Source organism: Rutidosis leptorrhynchoides, chromosome 6, assembly GCF_046630445.1.
Source record: "Rutidosis leptorrhynchoides isolate AG116_Rl617_1_P2 chromosome 6, CSIRO_AGI_Rlap_v1, whole genome shotgun sequence".
NCBI lineage: Eukaryota > Viridiplantae > Streptophyta > Magnoliopsida > Asterales > Asteraceae > Rutidosis > Rutidosis leptorrhynchoides.
The window spans coordinates 9553149-9574016 of record NC_092338.1 but is presented as its reverse complement, the minus strand read 5'-3'; positions in this window follow the sequence as shown (position 1 = coordinate 9574016).

Here is a 20868-nt window from a genome sequence, read left to right as displayed (position 1 = left end):
ATGCAGTCTTTGAAAAATGTCTCATATAGAGGTCAAAACCTCGCAACGAAATCAATTAATATGGAACGTTTTTAATCAATAAGAACGGGACATTTCAGTTGGTATCCGAGCGTTGGTCTTAGAGAACCATAATTTTGCATTAGTGTGTCTTATCGAGTTTGTTAAGATGCATTAGTGAGTCTGGACTTCGACCGTGTTTACTTGAAAAATGATTGCTTAACAAATTTTGTTGGAAACTATATATTTTTAACATGTGAATATTATGTGATATATTAATCTCTTAACGCATTTGATAATATGTGATAGATGTCTACCTCTAGAACAAGTCCCATTGACTCACCTAATAATAATGAAGAGTCAAATGTAAATTGGAATGATTCGTGGACTGATTCACAAGTTCCCGAAGAGGAACCGGAAGAAGAGTCGGAACAGGAAGAAGAATCGGAACCGGAAGAAGAATCGGAACCGGATGAAGAAGTAGAACCGGTGGGGGAAATAATAAAACGGTTAAGTAAAAGAAAATCCTTAACCAACTGACCAAGGTTAATTATGGTCAATGGTGTTTCCTCCAAGGAAGCAAAATATTGGGAGGATTACCAATTCTCCGATGAATCGGATTCCGACGAGAATTCCGATGATGTTATAGAAATTACCCCAACTGAATTTAAAAAGGCAAAAGAAAATAATAAGGGAAAGGGCATAAAAATAGAGAAATCTAATTCCAACCCCGATGAACTTTATATGTATCGTCAACCCCCGAAGTCCTTAAGTTGTAACAATGACCCGGGTACCTCTAAACCACCAGGTTTTTCTAAACCGTTGTGGAAAACGACAGTTAGTATTAGGGGAACATCATATATCCCTAGAAACTTGGCAAAACGAACCAAAACCGAAGAAGAAGAAACGAGCGAGTCGGAATAAGATAGTTGTATTCGTGTGGTGTAATATATGTAATATAGTGTTCTTATGTTTTATGATATATGTAAAAATTGCTTGTATTAATAAGTATTTTTTTTTATGAATCTAACTCTTGTCTATTTTACAGTTTAAAAACACAAAATGGATAGACAACCCAATATTTTAAGAGACCTACCCGGAGACATGATTGATGAAATCTTGTCTAGAGTCGGCCAGAATTCCTCGGCACAACTATTTAAGGCGAGATCAGTTTGTAAGACATTCGAAGAACGTTCCAAGAATGTCTTGGTTTATAAGAGACTTTCGTTTGAAAGATGGGGGATATCACATTGGGAAACCCATAAGTTACGATGTGTTTACTTTGACGCATATATTGCGGGGAACCCAAATGCTATTTTACGCAACGGGTTAAGAAATTATTTTGACTCAATATATCCGAATATTGGACTTCGTGATTTAGAAAAAGCTGCTAACATGCAACATAAAGAAGCATGTTATGCTTACGGATTAGTAATGTTCCACAAGACCAAGGATGGGAAGTAGTCCTAGTAAAACCAGAATGCATGACTTGTTTCTGGACGTATGAATTACGTGTTTTTATTGCCTTTGCTGAACGACTTGTGTACTAGCTAGAATTATCTTCACAACTATCTTGTATCAAAGTTATTGTGTGCTATATTTCATGCTTTATGTAAAATAAGCGGTATTGTAAGTTTGTAAAATATTGTATATAAGTTTGAACGCGAAATATTATTATAATCAGTTTTTCATATAGAATTGTAGTAGTTGAATTGTATATTAGCTACTAAGTATGAACTTAACGGGTAGGTACTACCCGAATTTAAACTTATAAAATGCTAATATGAAGAAAAAGCTTTTATAAATGAGTTCATATTATGCTACGAAACACTATTAACTACTCTTAATATTCTGTATGATTAACTTGTTCCATTTGACTATTTTGAAAGAAATGGCACCGACTACTCGACACACCGTGAATATGAATGAAGAGGAATTCCGTACTTTTCTAGCTTCAAACATAGCCGCAGTACAGGCTGCGCTACATACCAACAATAACCTTGGATCTAGCAGTACAGGAAATCGTGTAGGATGCACCTACAAAGAATTCACTGCCTGCAAACCTTTGGAATTTGATGGAACCAAAGGACCGATCGGATTGAAACGGTGGACCGAGAAGGTCGAATCGGTGTTTGTCATAAGTAAGTGTACTGAAGAGGACAAAGTGAAGTACACTACGCATACCTTCACAGGTTCTGCGTTAACATGGTGGAATACCTATCTAGAGCAAGTGGGACAAGACGATGCGTACGCACTACCGTGGTCAGCATTCAAGCACTTGATGAACGAGAAGTACCGTCCCAGAACCGAGGTCAATAAGCTCAAGACAGAACTTAGAGGGTTACGAACCCAAGGATTTGATATTACCACGTATGAAAGACGATTCACAGAATTGTGCCTATTGTGTCCGGGAGCATTCGAAGATGAGGAAGAGAAGATCGACCCGTTTGTGAAAGGATTACCGGAAAGAATCCAAGAAGATATAAGTTCACACGAGCCCGCCTCCATACAACAGGCATGTAGAATGGCTCACAAACTAGTGAACCAGATTGAAGAAAGAATTAAAGAACAGACTGCTGAAGAGGCCAATGTGAAGCAAGTCAAAAGAAAGTGGGAGGAAAATGGTGATAAGAATCACCAATACAACAACAACAGCAATCGCAACAATTATCCCAACAATCGCAACATCAATCGCAACTACAACAAACGGCCCAACAACAACAACAACAACAACAACAACAACAACAGCAACTACAACAATCATCCCAACAACAATAATAACCGCAACAACAACAACAATCAGAAGCAGCTATGCCAAAGGTGTGAAAAGTATCACTCAGGGTTCTGCACCAAATTTTGCAACAAGTGTAAAAGAAATGGTCATAGCGCGGCGAAGTGTGAGGTCTACGGACCAGGGGTTAATAGAACGAAAGGAACAAATGGTGTCGGAACGAGTAATGGCGGAGCAAGTAGTGTCGGAGCAAGCTATGCCAATGTAGTTTGTTATAAATGTGGAAAACCGGGCCACATTATTAGAAATTGCCCGAACCAGGAGAACACGAATGGACAAGGCCGCGGAAGAGTTTTCAATATTAATGCGGTAGAGGCACAGGAAGACCCGGAGCTTGTTACGGGTACGTTTCTTATTGACAATAAATCTGCTTACGTTTTATTTGATTCGGGTGCGGATAGAAGCTATATGAGTAGAGATTTTTGTGCTAAATTAAGTTGTCCATTGACGCCTTTGGATAGTAAATTTTTACTCGAATTAGCAAATGGTAAATTAATTTCAGCAGATAATATATGTCGGAATCGAGAAATTAAACTGGTTAGCGAAACATTTAAGATTGATTTGATACCAGTAGAGTTAGGGAGTTTTGATGTGATAATCGGTATGGACTGGTTGAAAGAAGTAAAAGCAAAGATCGTTTGTTACAAAAATGCAATTCGCATTATACGAGAAAAAGGAAAACCCTTAATGGTGTACGGAGAAAAGGGCAACACGAAGCTACATCTTATTAGTAATTTGAAGGCACAAAAACTAATAAGAAAAGGTTGCTATGCTGTTCTAGCACACGTTGAGAAAGTACAAACTGAAGAAAAGAGCATCAATGATGTTCCCATTGCAAAAGAATTTCCTGATGTATTTCCGAAAGAATTACCGGGATTACCCCCACATCGATCCGTTGAATTTCAAATAGATCTTGTACCAGGAGCTGCACCAATAGCTCGTGCTCCTTACAGACTCGCACCCAGCGAGATGAAAGAACTGCAAAGCCAATTACAAGAACTTTTAGAGCGTGGTTTCATTCGACCAAGCACATCACCGTGGGGAGCTCCTGTTTTGTTTGTCAAGAAGAAAGATGGTACATTCAGGTTGTGTATCGACTACCGAGAGTTGAACAAACTTACCATCAAGAACCGCTACCCACTACCGAGAATCGAAGACTTATTTGATCAACTACAAGGCTCGTCTGTTTATTCAAAGATTGACTTACGTTCCGGGTATCATCAAATGCGGGTGAAAGAAGATGATATTCCAAAGACTGCTTTCAGAACACGTTACGGTCATTACGAGTTTATGGTCATGCCGTTTGGTTTAACTAATGCACCAGCTGTGTTCATGGACCTTATGAACCGAGTGTGTGGACCATACCTTGACAAGTTTGTCATTGTTTTCATTGATGACATACTTATTTACTCAAAGAATGACCAAGAACACGGTGAACATTTGAGAAAGGTGTTAGAAGTATTGAGGAAGGAAGAATTGTACGCTAAGTTTTCAAAGTGTGCATTTTGGTTGGAAGAAGTTCAATTCCTCGGTCACATAGTGAACAAAGAAGGTATTAAGGTGGATCCGGCAAAGATAGAAACTGTTGAAAAGTGGGAAACCCCGAAAACTCCGAAACACATACGCCAGTTTTTAGGACTAGCTGGTTACTACAGAAGGTTCATCCAAGACTTTTCCAGAATAGCAAAACCCTTGACTGCATTAACGCATAAAGGGAAGAAATTTGAATGGAATGATGAACAAGAGAAAGCGTTTCAGTTATTAAAGAAAAAGCTAACTACGGCACCTATATTGTCATTGCCTGAAGGGAATGATGATTTTGTGATTTATTGTGATGCATCAAAGCAAGGTCTCGGTTGTGTATTAATGCAACGAACGAAGGTGATTGCTTATGCGTCTAGACAATTGAAGATTCACGAACAAAATTATACGACGCATGATTTGGAGTTAGGCGCGGTTGTTTTTGCATTAAAGACTTGGAGGCACTACTTATATGGGGTCAAAAGTATTATATATACCGACCACAAAAGTCTTCAACACATATTTAATCAGAAACAACTGAATATGAGGCAGCGTAGGTGGATTGAATTGTTGAATGATTACGACTTTGAGATTCGTTACCACCCGGGGAAGGCAAATGTGGTAGCCGATGCCTTAAGCAGGAAGGACAGAGAACCCATTCGAGTAAAATCTATGAATATAATGATTCATAATAACCTTACTACTCAAATAAAGGAGGCGCAACAAGGAGTTTTAAAAGAGGGAAATTTAAAGGATGAAATACCCAAAGGATCGGAGAAGCATCTTAATATTCTGGAAGACGGAACCCGGTATAGGGATGAAAGGATTTGGGTACCAAAATTTGGAGATATGAGAGAAATGGTACTTAGAGAAGCTCATAAAACCAGATACTCAATACATCCTGGAACGGGGAAGATGTACAAGGATCTAAAGAAACATTTTTGGTGGCCGGGTATGAAAGCCGATGTTGCTAAATACGTAGGAGAATGTTTGACGTGTTCTAAAATCAAAGCTGAGCATCAGAAACCATCAGGTCTACTTCAACAACCCGAAATCCCAGAATGGAAATGGGAAAACATTACCATGGATTTTATCACTAAATTGCCAAGGACTGCAAGTGGTTTTGATACTATTTGGGTAATAGTTGATCGTCTCACCAAATCAGCACACTTCCTGCCAATAAGAGAAGATGACAAGATGGAGAAGTTAGCACGACTGTATTTGAAGGAAGTCGTCTCCAGACATGGAATACCAATCTCTATTATCTCTGATAGGGATGGCAGATTTATTTCAAGATTCTGGCAGACATTACAGCAAGCATTAGGAACTCTTCTAGACATGAGTACTGCCTATCATCCACAAACTGATGGGCAGAGCGAAAGGACGATACAAACGCTTGAAGACATGCTACGAGCATGTGTTATTGATTTCGGAAACAGTTGGGATCGACATCTACCGTTAGCAGAATTTTCCTACAACAACAGCTACCATTCAAGCATTGAGATGGCGCCGTTTGAAGCACTTTATGGTTGAAAGTGCAGATCTCCGATTTGTTGGAGTGAAGTGGGGGATAGACAGATTACGGGTCCGGAGATTATACAAGAAACTACCGAGAAGATCATCCAAATTCAACAACGGTTGAAAACCGCCCAAAGTCGACAAAAGAGCTACGCTGACATTAAAAGAAAAGATATAGAATTTGAAATTGGAGAGATGGTCATGCTTAAAGTTGCACCTTGGAAAGGCGTTGTTCGATTTGGTAAACGAGGGAAATTAAATCCAAGGTATATTGGACCATTCATGATTATTGATCGTGTCGGACCAGTAGCTTACCGACTTGAGTTACCTCAACAACTCGCGGCTGTACATAACACTTTCCACGTCTCGAATTTGAAGAAATGTTTTGCTAAAGAAGATCTCACTATTCCGTTAGATGAAATCCAAATCAACGAAAAACTCCAATTCATCGAAGAAACCGTCGAAATAATGGATCGTGAGGTTAAAAGACTTAAGCAAAACAAGATACCAATTGTTAAGGTTCGATGGAATGCTCTTAGAGGACCCGAGTTCACCTGGGAGCGTGAAGATCAGATGAAGAAGAGATACCCACATCTATCTCCAGAAGATTCGTCAACACCTTCAATAGCTTAAAATTTCGGGACGAAATTTATTTAACGGGTAGGTACTGTAGTGACCCGAACTTTTCCAATTTTATATATATTAATTGAGATTGATATTTACATGATTAAATGTTTCCAACATGTTAAGCAATCAAACTTGTTAAGACTTGATTAATTGAAATATGTTTCATATAGACAATTGACCACCCAAGTTGACCGGTGATTCACGAACGTTAAAACTTATAAAAACTATATGATGACATATATATGGATATATATATATATATATATATATATATATATATATATATATATATATATATATATATATATATATATATATATATATATATATATATATAGATAACATGATACTATGATAAGTAAACATATCATTAAGTATATTAACAATGAATTACATATGTAAAAAAACAAGACTACTAACTTAATGATTTTTAAACGAGACATATATGTAACGATTATCATTGTAAAGACATTTAATGTATATATATCATATTAAGAGATATTCATACATGATAATATCATTATAATATAATAATTTAAAATCTCATTTGATATTATGAACATTGGATTAACAACATTTAACAAGATCGTTAACCTAAAGGTTTCAAAACAACACTTACATGTAACGACTAACGATGACTTAACGACTCAGTTAAAATGTATATACATGTAGTGTTTTAATATGTGTTTATACACTTTTGAAAGACTTCAAGATACTTATCAAAATACTTCTACTTAATAAAAATGCTTACAATTACATCCTCGTTCAGTTTCATCAACAATTCTACTCGTATGCATCCGTATTCGTACTCGTACAATACACAGCTTTTAGATGTATGTACTATTGGTATATACACTCCAATGATCAGCTCTTAGCAGCCCATGTGAGTTACCTAACACATGTGGGAACCATCATTTGGCAACTAGCATGAAATATCTCATAAAATTACAAAAATATGAGTAATCATTCATGACTTATTTACATGAAAACAAAATTACATATCCTTTATATCTAATCCATACACCAACGACCAAAAACACCTACAAACACTTTCATTCTTCAATTTTCTTCATCTAATTGATCTCTCTCAAGTTCTATCTTCAAGTTCTAAGTGTTCTTCATAAATTCCAAAAGTTCTAGTTTCATAAAATCAAGAATACTTTCAAGTTTGCTAGCTCACTTCCAATCTTGTAAGGTGATCATCCAACCTCAAGAAATCTTTGTTTCTTACAGTAGGTTATCATTCTAATACAAGGTAATAATCATATTCAAACTTTGGTTCAATTTCTATAACTATAACAATCTTATTTCAAGTGATGATCTTACTTGAACTTGTTTTCGTGTCATGATTCTGCTTCAAGAACTTCGAGCCATCCAAGGATCCATTGAAGCTAGATCCACTTTTCTCTTTTCCAGTAGATTTATCCAAGGAACTTAAGGTAGTAATGATGTTCATAACATTATTCGATTCATACATATAAAGCTATCTTATTCGAAGGTTTAAACTTGTAATCACTAGAACATAGTTTAGTTAATTCTAGACTTGTTCGCAAATAAAAGTTAATCCTTCTAACTTGACTTTTAAAATCAACTAAACACATGTTCTATATCTATATGATATGCTAACTTAATGATTTAAAACCTGGAAACACGAAAAACACCGTAAAACCGGATTTACGCCGTCGTAGTAACACTGCGGGCTGTTTTGGGTTAGTTAATTAAAAACTATGATAAACTTTGATTTAAAAGTTGTTATTCTGAGAAAATGATTTTTATTATGAACATGAAACTATATCCAAAAATTATGGTTAAACTCAAAGTGGAAGTATGTTTTCTAAAATGTTCATCTAGACGTCGTTCTTTCGACTGAAATGACTACCTTTATAAAAACAAGTTGTAACTTATTTTTCCGACTATAAACCTATACTTTTTCTGTTTAGATTCATAAAATAGAGTTCAATATGAAACCATAGCAATTTGATTCACTCAAAACGGATTTAAAATGAAGAAGTTATGGGTAAAATAAGATTGGATAACTTTTCTCATTTTAGTTACGTGAAAATTGGTAACAAATCTATTCCAACCATAACTTAATCAACTTGTATTGTATATTATGTAATCTTGAGATACCATAGACACGTATACAATGTTTCGACCTATCATGTCGACACATCTATATATATTTCGGAACAACCATAGACACTCTATATGTGAATGTTGGAGTTAGCTATACAGGGTTGAGGTTGATTCCAAAATATATATAGTTTGAGTTGTGATCAATACTGAGATACGTATACACTGGGTCGTGGATTGATTCAAGATAATATTTATCGATTTATTTCTGTACATCTAACTGTGAACAACTAGTTGTAGGTTACTAACGAGGACAGCTGATTTAATAAACTTAAAACATCAAAATATATTAAAAGTGTTGTAAATATATTTTGAATATACTTTGATATATATGTATATATTGTTATAGGTTCGTGAATCAACCAGTGGCCAAGTCTTACTTCCCGACGAAGTAAAAATCTGTGAAAGTGAGTTATAGTCCCACTTTTAAAATCTAATATTTTTGGGATGAGAATACATGCAGGTTTTATAAATGATTTACAAAATAGACACAAGTACGTGAAACTACATTCTATGGTTGAATTATCGAAATCAAATATGCCCCTTTTTATTAAGTCTGGTAATCTAAGAATTAGGGAACAGACACCCTAATTGACGCGAATCCTAAAGATAGATCTATCGGGCCCAACAAGCCCCATCCAAAGTACCGGATGCTTTAGTACTTCGAAATTTATATCATATCCGAAGGGTGTCCCGGAATGATGGGGATATTCTTATATATACATCTTGTTAATGTTGGTTACCAGGTGTTCACCATATGAATGCTTTTTATCTCTATGTATGGGATGTGTATTGAAATATGAAATCTTGTGGTCTATTATTATGATTTGATATATATAGGTTAAACCTATAACTCACCAACATTTTTGTTGACGTTTTAAGCATGTTTATTCTCAGGTGATTATTAAGAGCTTCCGCTGTCACATACTTAAATAAGGACGAGATTTGGAGTCAATGCTTGTATGATATTGTGTAAAAACTGCATTCAAGAAACTTATTTTGTTGTAACATATTTGTATTGTAAACCATTATGTAATGGTCGTGTGTAAACAGGATATTTTAGATTATCATTATTTGATAATCTACGTAAAGCTTTTTAAAACCTTTATTTATGAAATAAAGGTTATGGTTTGTTTTAAAAATGAATGCAGTCTTTGAAAAACGTCTCATATAGAGGTCAAAATCTCGCAACGAAATCAATTAATATGGAACGTTTTTAATCAATAAGAACGGGACATTTCAATTGTTGGTATGTAGCGCAGCCTGTACTGCGGCTATGTTTGAAGCTAGAAAAGTACGGAATTCCTCTTCATTCATATTCACTGTGTGTCGAGTATTCGGTGCCATTTCCTTCAAAATAGTCAAATGGAACAAGTTAATCATACAGAATATTAAGAGTAGTTAATAGTATTTCGTAGCATAATATGAACTCATTTATAAAAGCTTTTTCTTCATATTAGCATTTTATAAGTTTAAATTCGGGTAGTACCTACCCGTTAAGTTCATACTTAGTAGCTAATATACAATTCAACTACTACAATTCTATATGAAAAACTGATTATAATAATATTTCGCGTTCAAACTTTTATACAATATTTTACAAACTTACAATACCGCTTATTTTACATAAAGCATGAAATATAGCACACAATAACTTTGATACAAGATAGTTGTGAAGATAATTCTAGCTAGTAAACAAGTCGTTCAGCATAGGCAATAAAGACACGTAATTCATACGTCCAGAAACAAGTCATGCATTCTGGTTTTACTAGGACTACTTCCCATCCTTGGTCTTGTGCAACATAACCGTTATGGCCGTTGATAAGACAGCGTGTTGTAACGTCGTCAAAGGGACGAGGGTTACGTAATGTCCAACAGTCCCGTAACAATAAAAAAAACCTCATTTCTTACCCCAATTACTGACTCCGTCACTTGTGGGAACGTTTTGTTTAATAGCTGTAGCCCGATGTTCTTTTTCTCACTTTGGTGAGAAGCGAACGTTACTAACCCATAAGCATAGCATGCTTCTTTATGTTGCATGTTAGCCGCTTTTTCTAAATCATGAAGTCCTATATTCGGATACATTGAGTCAAAATAATTTCTTAACCCGTTGCGTAAAATAGCATTTGAGTTCCCCGCAATATATGCATCAAAGTAAACACATCGTAACTTATGGGTTTCCCAATGTGATATCCCCCATCTTTCAAACGAAAGTCTCTTATAAACCAAGACATTCTTGGAACGTTCTTCGAATGTCTTACAAACTGATCTCGCCTTAAATAGTTGTGCCGAGGAATTCTGACCGACTCTAGACAAGATTTCATCAATCATGTCTCCGGGTAGGTCTCTTAAAATATTGGGTTGTCTATCCATTTTGTGTTTTTATACTGTAAAATAGACAAGAGTTAGATTCATAAAAAAAAAATACTTATTAATACAAGCAATTTTTACATATATCATAAAGCATAAGCACACTATATTACATATATTACACCACATGAATACAACTATCTTATTCCGACTCGCTTGTTTCTTCTTCTTCGGTTTTGGTTCGTTTTGCCAAGTTTCTAGGGATATATGATTTTCCCCTAATACGAGCCGTCGTTACCCACATTGGTTTAGAAAAACCTGGTGGTTTAGAGGTTCTCGGGTCATTGTTACAACTTAAGGACTTCGGGGGTTGACGATACATATACAGTTCATCGGGGTTGGAATTAGATTTCTCTATTTTTATGCCCTTTCCCTTATTATTTTCTTTTGCCTTTTTAAATTCAGTTGGGGTAATTTCTATAACATCATCGGAAATCTCGTCGGAATCCGATTCATCGGAGAATTGGTAATCCTCCCAATATTTTGCTTCCTTGGCGGAAACACCATTGACCATAATTAACCTTGGTCGGTTGGTTGAGGATTTTCTTTTACTTAACCATTTTATTATTTCCCCCACCGGTTCTATTTCTTCATCCGGTTCCGATTCTTCTTTCGGTTCCGATTCTTCTTCCGGTTCCGACTCTTCTTCCGGTTCCTCTTCGGGAACTTGTGAATCAGTCCACGAATCATTCCAATTTACATTTGACTCTTCATTATTATTAGGTGAGTCAATGGGACTTGTTCTAGAGGTAGACATCTATCACATAATATCAAACGCGTTAAGAGATTAATATATCACATAATATTCACATGTTAAAAATATATAGTTTCCAACAAAATTTGTTAAGCAATCATTTTTCAAGTAAACACGGTCGAAGTCCAGACTCACTAATGCATCCTAACAAACTCGATAAGACACACTAATGCAAAATTCTGGTTCTCTAAGACCAACGCTCGGATACCAACTGAAATGTCCCGTTCTTATTGATTAAAAACGTTCCATATTAATTGATTTCGTTGCGAGGTTTTGACCTCTATATGAGACGTTTTTCAAAGACTGCATTCATTTTAAAACAAACTATAACCTTTATTTCATCAATAAAGGTTTAAAAAGCTTTACGTAGATTTTCAAATAATGATAATCTAAAATATCCTGTTTACACACGACCATTACATAATGGTTTACAATACAAATATGTTACAACAAAATAAGTTTCTTGAATGCAGTTTTTACACAATATCATACAAACATGGACTCCAAATCACGTCCTTATTTAAGTATGCAACAGCGGAAGCTCTTAATAATCACCTGAGAATAAACATGCTTAAAACGTCAACAAAAATGTTGGTGAGTTATAGGTTTAACCTATATATATCAAATCATAATAATAGACCACAAGATTTCATATTTCAATACACATCCCATACATAGAGATAAAAATCATTCATATGGTGAACACCTGGTAACCGACATTAACAAGATACATATATAAGAATATCCCCATCATTCCGGGACACCCTTCGGATATGATATAAATTTCGAAGTACTAAAGCATCCGGTACTTTGGATGGGATTTGTTAGACCCAATAGATCTATCTCTAGGATTCGCGTCAATTAGGGTGTCTGTTCCCTAATTCTTAGATTACCAGACTTAATAAAAATGGGCATATTCGATTTCGATAATTCAACCATAGAATGTAGTTTCACGTACTTGTGTCTATTTTGTAAATCATTTATAAAACCTGCATGTATTCTCATCCCAAAAATATTAGATTTTAAAAGTGGAACTGTAACTCACTTTCACAGATTTTTACTTCGTCGGGAAGTAAGACTTGGCCACTGGTTGATTCACGAACCTATAACAATATATACATATATATCAAAGTATGTTCAAAATATATTTACAACACTTTTAATATATTTTGAGGTTTTAAGTTTATTAAGTCAGCTGTCCTCGTTAGTAACCTACAACTAGTTGTCCACAGTTAGATGTACAGAAATAAATCGATAAATATTATCTTGAATCAATCCACGACCCAGTGTATACGTATCTCAGTATTGATCACAACTCAAACTAAATATATTTTGGAATCAACCTCAACCCTGTATAGCTAACTCCAACATTCACATATAGAGTGTCTATGGTTGTTCCGAAATATATATAGATGTGTCGACATGATAGGTCGAAACATTGTATACGTGTCTATGGTATCTCAAGATTACATAATATACAATACAAGTTGATTAAGTTATGGTTGGAATAGATTTGTTACCAATTTTCACGTAGCTAAAATGAGAAAAATTATCCAATCTTGTTTTACCCATAACTTCTTCATTTTAAATCCGTTTTGAGTGAATCAAATTGCTATGGTTTCATATTGAACTCTATTTTATGAATCTAAACAGAAAAAGTATAGGTTTATAGTCGGAAAAATAAGTTACAAGTCGTTTTTGTAAAGGTAGTCATTTCAGTCGAAAGAACGACGTCTAGATGACCATTTTAGAAAACATACTTCCACTTTGAGTTTAACCATAATTTTTGGATATAGTTTCATGTTCATAATAAAAATCATTTTCTCAGAATAACAACTTTTAAATCAAAGTTTATCATAGTTTTTAATTAACTAACCCAAAACAGCCCGCGGTGTTACTACGACGGCGTAAATCCGGTTTTACGGTGTTTTTCGTGTTTCCAGGTTTTAAATCATTAAGTTAGCATATCATATAGATATAGAACATGTGTTTAGTTTATTTTAAAAGTCAAGTTAGAAGGATTAACTTTTGTTTGCGAACAAGTTTAGAATTAACTAAACTATGTTCTAGTGATTACAAGTTTAAACCTTCGAATAAGATAGCTTTATATGTATGAATCGAATGATGTTATGAACATCATTACTACCTTAAGTTCCTTGAATAAACCTACTGGAAAAGTGAAAAATGGATCTAGCTTCAATGGATCCTTGGATGGCTCGAAGTTCTTGAAGCAGAATCATGACACGAAAACAAGTTCAAGTAAGATCATCACTTAAAATAAGATTGTTATAGTTATAGAAATTGAACCAAAGTTTGAATATGATTATTACCTTGTATTAGAATGATAACCTACTATAAGAAACAAAGATTTATTGAGGTTGGATGATCACCTTACAAGATTGGAAGTGAGCTAGTAAACTTGAAAGTATTCTTGATTTTATGAAACTAGAACTTTTGGAATTTATGAAGAACACTTAGAACTTGAAGATAGAACTTGAGAGAGATTAATTAGATGAAGAAAATTGAAGAATGAAAGTGTTTGTAGGTGTTTTTGGTCGTTGGTGTATGGATTAGATATAAAGGATATGTAATTTTGTTTTCATGTAAATAAGTCATGAATGATTACTCATATTTTTGTAATTTTATGAGATATTTCATGCTAGTTGCCAAATGATGGTTCCCACATGTGTTAGGTGACTCACATGGGCTGCTAAGAGCTGATCATTGGAGTGTATATACCAATAGTACATACATCTAAAAGCTGTGTATTGTACGAGTACGAATACGGGTGCATACGAGTAGAATTGTTGATGAAACTGAACGAGGATGTAATTGTAAGCATTTTTGTTAAGTAGAAGTATTTTGATAAGTGTATTGAAGTCTTTCAAAAGTGTATAAATACATATTAAAACACTACATGTATATACATTTTAACTGAGTCGTTAAGTCATCGTTAGTCGTTACATGTAAATGTTGTTTTGAAACCTTTAGGTTAACGATCTTGTTGAATGTTGTTAACCCATTGTTTATTATATCTAATGAGATGTTAAATTATTATATTATAATGATATTATGATATATTAATATATCTTAATATGATATATATATACATTTAAATATCGGTACAACGATAATCGTTACATATATGTCTCGTTTCGAAATCCTTAAGTTAGTAGTCTTGTTTATATGTATATAACTCATTGTTAATATACTTATGGAGGTACTTACTTATCATAATCTCATGTTAACCATATGTATATCCATATATATATATCGTCATGTCATTTTTACAAGTTTTAACGTTCGTGAATCGCCGGTCAACTTGGGTGGTCAATTGTCTATATGAAACATATTTCAATTAATCAAGTCTTAATAAGTTTGATTGCTTAACATGTTGGAAACATTTAATCATGTAAATATCAATCTCAATTAATATATATAAACATGGAAAAGTTCGGGTCACTACACTTAGAGGGTTACGAACCCAAGGATTTGATATTACCACGTACGAAAGACGATTCACAGAATTGTGCCTATTGTGTCCGGGAGCATTCGAAGATGAGGAAGAGAAGATCGACGCGTTTGTGAAAGGATTACCGGAAAGAATCCAAGAAGATATAAGTTCACACGAGCCTGCCTCCATACAACAGGCATGTAGAATGGCTCACAAACTAGTGAACCAGATTGAAGGAAGAATTAAAGAACAGACTGCTGAAGAGGCCAATGTGAAGCAAGTCAAAAGAAAGTGGGAGGAAAACGGTGATAAGAATCACCAATACAACAACAACAGCAATTACAACAATAATCGCAACAATTATCCCAACAATCACAACATCAATCGCAACTACAACAAACGGCCAACAACAACAACAACAATAACTACAACTACAACAATCATCCCAACAACAATAATAACCGCAACAACAACAACAATCAGAAGCAGCTATGCCAAAGGTGTAAAAAGTATCACTCGGGGTTCTGTACCAAATTTTGCAACAAGTGTAAAAGAAATGGTCATAGCGCGGCGAAGTGTGAGGTCTACGGACCAGGGGTTAATAGAACGAAAGGAACAAATGGTGTCGGAACGAGTAATGGCGGAGCAAGTAGTGTTGGAGAAAGTTATGCCAATGTAGTTTGTTATAAATGTGGAAAACCGGGCCACATTATTAGAAATTGCCCGAACCAGGAGAACACGAATGGACAAGGCCGCGGAAGATTTTTCAATATTAATGCGGCAGAGGCACAGGAAGACCCGGAGCTTGTTACGGGTACGTTTCTTATTGACAATAAATCTGCTTACGTTTTATTTGATTCGGGTGCGGATAGAAGCTATATGAGTAGAGATTTTTGTGCTAAATTAAGTTGTCCATTGACGCCTTTGGATAGTAAATTTTTACTCGAATTAGCAAATGGTAAATTAATTTCAGCAGATAATATATGTCGGAATCGATAAATTAAACTGGTTAGCGAAACATTTAAGATTGATTTGATACCAGTAGAGTTAGGGAGTTTTGATGTGATAATCGGTATGGACTGGTTGAAAGAAGTGAAAGCGGAGATCGTTTGTTACAAAAATGCAATTCGCATTATACGAGAAAAAGGAAAACCCTTAATGGTGTACGGAGAAAAGGGCAACACGAATCTACATCTTATTAGTAATTTGAAGGCATAAAAACTAATAAGAAAAGGTTGCTATGCTGTTCTAGCACACGTCGAGAAAGTATAAACTGAAGAAAAGAGCATCAATGATGTTCCCGTCGCAAAAGAATTTCCCGATGTATTTCCGAAAGAATTACCGGGATTACCCCCACATCGATCCGTTGAATTTCAAATAGATCTTGTACCAGGAGCTGCACCAATAGCTCGTGCTCCTTACAGACTCGCACCCAGCGAGATGAAAGAACTACAAAGCCAATTACAAGAACTTTTAGAGCGTGGTTTCATTCGACCAAGCACATCACCGTGGGGAGCTCCTGTTTTGTTTTTCAAGAAGAAAGATGGTACATTCAGGCTGTGTATCGACTACCGAGAGTTGAACAAACTTACCATCAAGAACCGCTACCCACTACCGAGAATCGATGACTTATTTGATCAACTACAAGGCTCGTCTGTTTATTCAAAGATTGACTTACGTTCCGGGTATCATCAAATGCGGGTGAAAGAAGATGATATTCCAAAGACTGCTTTCAGAACACGTTACGGTCATTACGAGTTTATGGTCATGCCGTTTGGTTTAACTAATGCACCAGCTGTGTTCATGGACCTTATGAACCGAGTGTGTGGACCATACCTTGACAAGTTTGTCATTGTTTTCATTGATGACATACTTATTTACTCAAAGAATGACCAAGAACACGGTGAACATTTGAGAAAGGTGTTAGAAGTATTGAGGAAGGAAGAATTGTACGCTAAGTTTTCAAAGTGTGCATTTTGGTTGGAAGAAGTTCAATTCCTCGGTCACATAGTGAACAAAGAAGGTATTAAGGTGGATCCGGCAAAGATAGAAACTGTTGAAAAGTGGGAAACCCCGAAAACTCCGAAACACATACGCCAGTTTTTAGGACTAGCTGGTTACTACAGAAGGTTCATCCAAGACTTTTCCAGAATAGCAAAACCCTTGACTGCATTAACGCATAAAGGGAAGAAATTTGAATGGAATGATGAACAAGAGAAAGCGTTTCAGTTATTAAAGAAAAAGCTAACTACGGCACCTATATTGTCATTGCCTGAAGGGAATGATGATTTTGTGATTTATTGTGATGCATCAAAGCAAGGTCTCGGTTGTGTATTAATGCAACGAACGAAGGTGATTGCTTATGCGTCTAGACAATTGAAGATTCACGAACAAAATTATACGACGCATGATTTGGAGTTAGGCGCGGTTGTTTTTGCATTAAAGACTTGGAGGCACTACTTATATGGGGTTAAAAGTATTATATATACCGACCACAAAAGTCTTCAACACATATTTAATCAGAAACAACTGAATATGAGGCAGCGTAGGTGGATTGAATTATTGAATGATTACGACTTTGAGATTCGTTACCACCCGGGGAAGACAAATGTGGTAGCCGATGCCTTGAGCAGGAAGGACAGAGAACCCATTCGAGTAAAATCTATGAATATAATGATTCATAATAACATTACTACTCAAATAAAGGAGGCGCAACAAGGAGTTTTAAAAGAGGGAAATTTAAAGGATGAAATACCCAAAGGATCGGAGAAGCATCTTAATATTCGGGAAGACGGAACCCGGTATAGGGCTGAAAGGATTTGGGTACCAAAATTTGGAGATATGAGAGAAATGGTACTTAGAGAAGCTCATAAAACCAGATACTCAATACATCCTGGAACGGGGAAGATGTACAAGGATCTCAAGAAACATTTTTGGTGGCCGGGTATGAAAGCCGATGTTGCTAAATACGTAGGAGAATGTTTGACGTGTTCTAAGGTCAAAGCTGAGCATCAGAAACCATCAGGTCTACTTCAACAACCCGAAATCCCGGAATGGAAATGGGAAAACATTACCATGGATTTCATCACTAAATTGCCAAGGACTGCAAGTGGTTTTGATACTATTTGGGTAATAGTTGATCGTCTCACCAAATCAGCACACTTCTTGCCAATAAGAGAAGATGACAAGATAGAGAAGTTAGCACGACTGTATTTGAAGGAAGTCATCTCCAGACATGGAATACCAATCTCTATTATCTCTGATAGGGATGGCAGATTTATTTCAAGATTCTGGCAGACATTACAGCAAGCATTAGGAACTCGTCTAGACATGAGTACTGCCTATCATCCACAAACTGATGGGCAGAGCGAAAGGACGATACAAACGCTTGAAGACATGCTACGAGCATGTGTTATTGATTTCGGAAACAGTTGGGATCGACATCTACCGTTAGCAGAATTTTCCTACAACAACAGCTACCATTCAAGCATTGAGATGGCGCCGTTTGAAACACTTTATGGTAGAAAGTGCAGGTCTCCGATTTGTTGGAGTGAAGTGGGGGATAGACAGATTACGGGTCCGGAGATTATACAAGAAACTACCGAGAAGATCATCCAAATTCAACAACGGTTGAAAACCGCCCAAAGTCGACAAAAGAGCTACGCTGACATTAAAAGAAAAGATATAGAATTTGAAATTGGAGAGATGGCCATGCGTAAAGTTGCACCTTGGAAAGGCGTTGTTCGATTTGGTAAACGAGGGAAATTAAATCCAAGGTATATTTAACCATTCAAGATTATTGATCGTGGCGGACCAGTAGCTTACCGACTAGAGTTACCTCAACAACTCGCGGCTGTACATAACACTTTCCACGTCTCGAATTTAAAGAAATGTTTTGCTAAAGAAGATCTCACTATTTCGTTAGATGAAATCCAAATCAACGAAAAACTTCAATTCATCGAAGAACCCGTCGAAATAATGGATCGTGAGGTTAAAAGACTTAAGCAAAACAAGATACCAATTGTTAAGGTTCGATGGAATGCTCGTAGAGGACCCGAGTTCACCTGGGAGCGTGAAGATCAGATGAAGAAGAAATACCCGCATCTATTTCCAGAAGATTCGTCAACACCTTCAACAGCTTAAAATTTCGGGACGAAATTTATTTAACGGGTAGGTACTGTAGTGACCCGAACTTTTCCATGTTTATATATATTAATTGAGATTTATATTTACATGATTAAATGTTTCCAACATGTTAAGCAATCAAACTTGTTAAGACTTGATTAATTGAAATATGTTTCATATAGACAATTGACCACCCAAGTTGACCGGTGATTCACGAACGTTAAAACTTGTAAAAACTATATGATGACATATATATGGATATATATATAGTTAACATGATACTATGATAAGTAAACATATCATTAAGTATATTAACAATGAACTACATATGTAAAAACAAGACTACTAACTTAATGATTTTTAAACGAGACATATATGTAACGATTATCGTTGTAAAGACATTTAATGTATATATATCATATTAAGAGATATTCAAACATGATAATATCATGATAATATAATAATTTAAAATCTCATTTGATATTATAAACATTGGGTTAACAACATTTAACAAGATCGTTAACCTAAAGGTTTCAAAACAACACTTACATGTAACAACTAACGATGACTTAACGACTCAGTTAAAATGTATATACATGTAGTGTTTTAATATGTATTTATACACTTTTGAAAGACTTCAATACACTTATCAAAATACTTCTACTTAACAAAAATGCTTACAATTACATCTTCGTTCAGTTTCATCAACAATTCTACTCGTATGCACCCGTATTCGTACTCGTACAATACACAGCTTTTAGATGTATGTACTATTGGTATATTCACTCCAATGATCAGCTCTTAGCAGCCCATGTGAGTCACCTAACACATGTGGGAACCATCATTTGGCAACTAGCATGAAATATCTCATAAAATTACAAAAATATGAGTAATCATTCATGACTTATTTACATGAAAACAAAATTACATATCCTTTATATCTAATCCATACACCAACGACCAAAAACACCTACAAACACTTTCATTCTTCAATTTTTTTCATCTAATTGATCTCTCTCAAGTTCTATCTTCAAGTTCTAAGTGTTCTTCATATATTCTACAAGTTCTAGTTACATAAAATCAAGAATACTTTCAAGTTTGCTAGCTCACTTCCAATCTTGTAAGGTGATCATCCAACCTCAAGAAATCTTTGTTTCTTATAGTAGGTTATCATTCTAATACAAGGTAATAATCATATTCAAACTTTGGTTCAATTTCTATAACTATAACAATCTTATTTCAAGTGATGATCTTACTTGAACTTGCTTTCGTGTCATGATTCTGCTTCAAGAACTTCGAGCCATCCAAGGATCCGTTGAAGCTAGATCTATTTTTATCTTTTCCAGTAGGTTTATCCAAGGAACTTAAGGTAGTAATTATGTTCATAACATCATTCGATTCATACATATAAAGCTATCTTATTCGAAGGTTTAAACTTGTAATCACTAGAACATAGTTTAGTTAATTCTAAACTTGTTCGCAAACAAAAGTTAATCCTTCTAACTTGAATTTTAAAATCAACTAAACACATGTTCTATATCTATATGATATGCTAACTTAATGATTTAAAACCTGGAA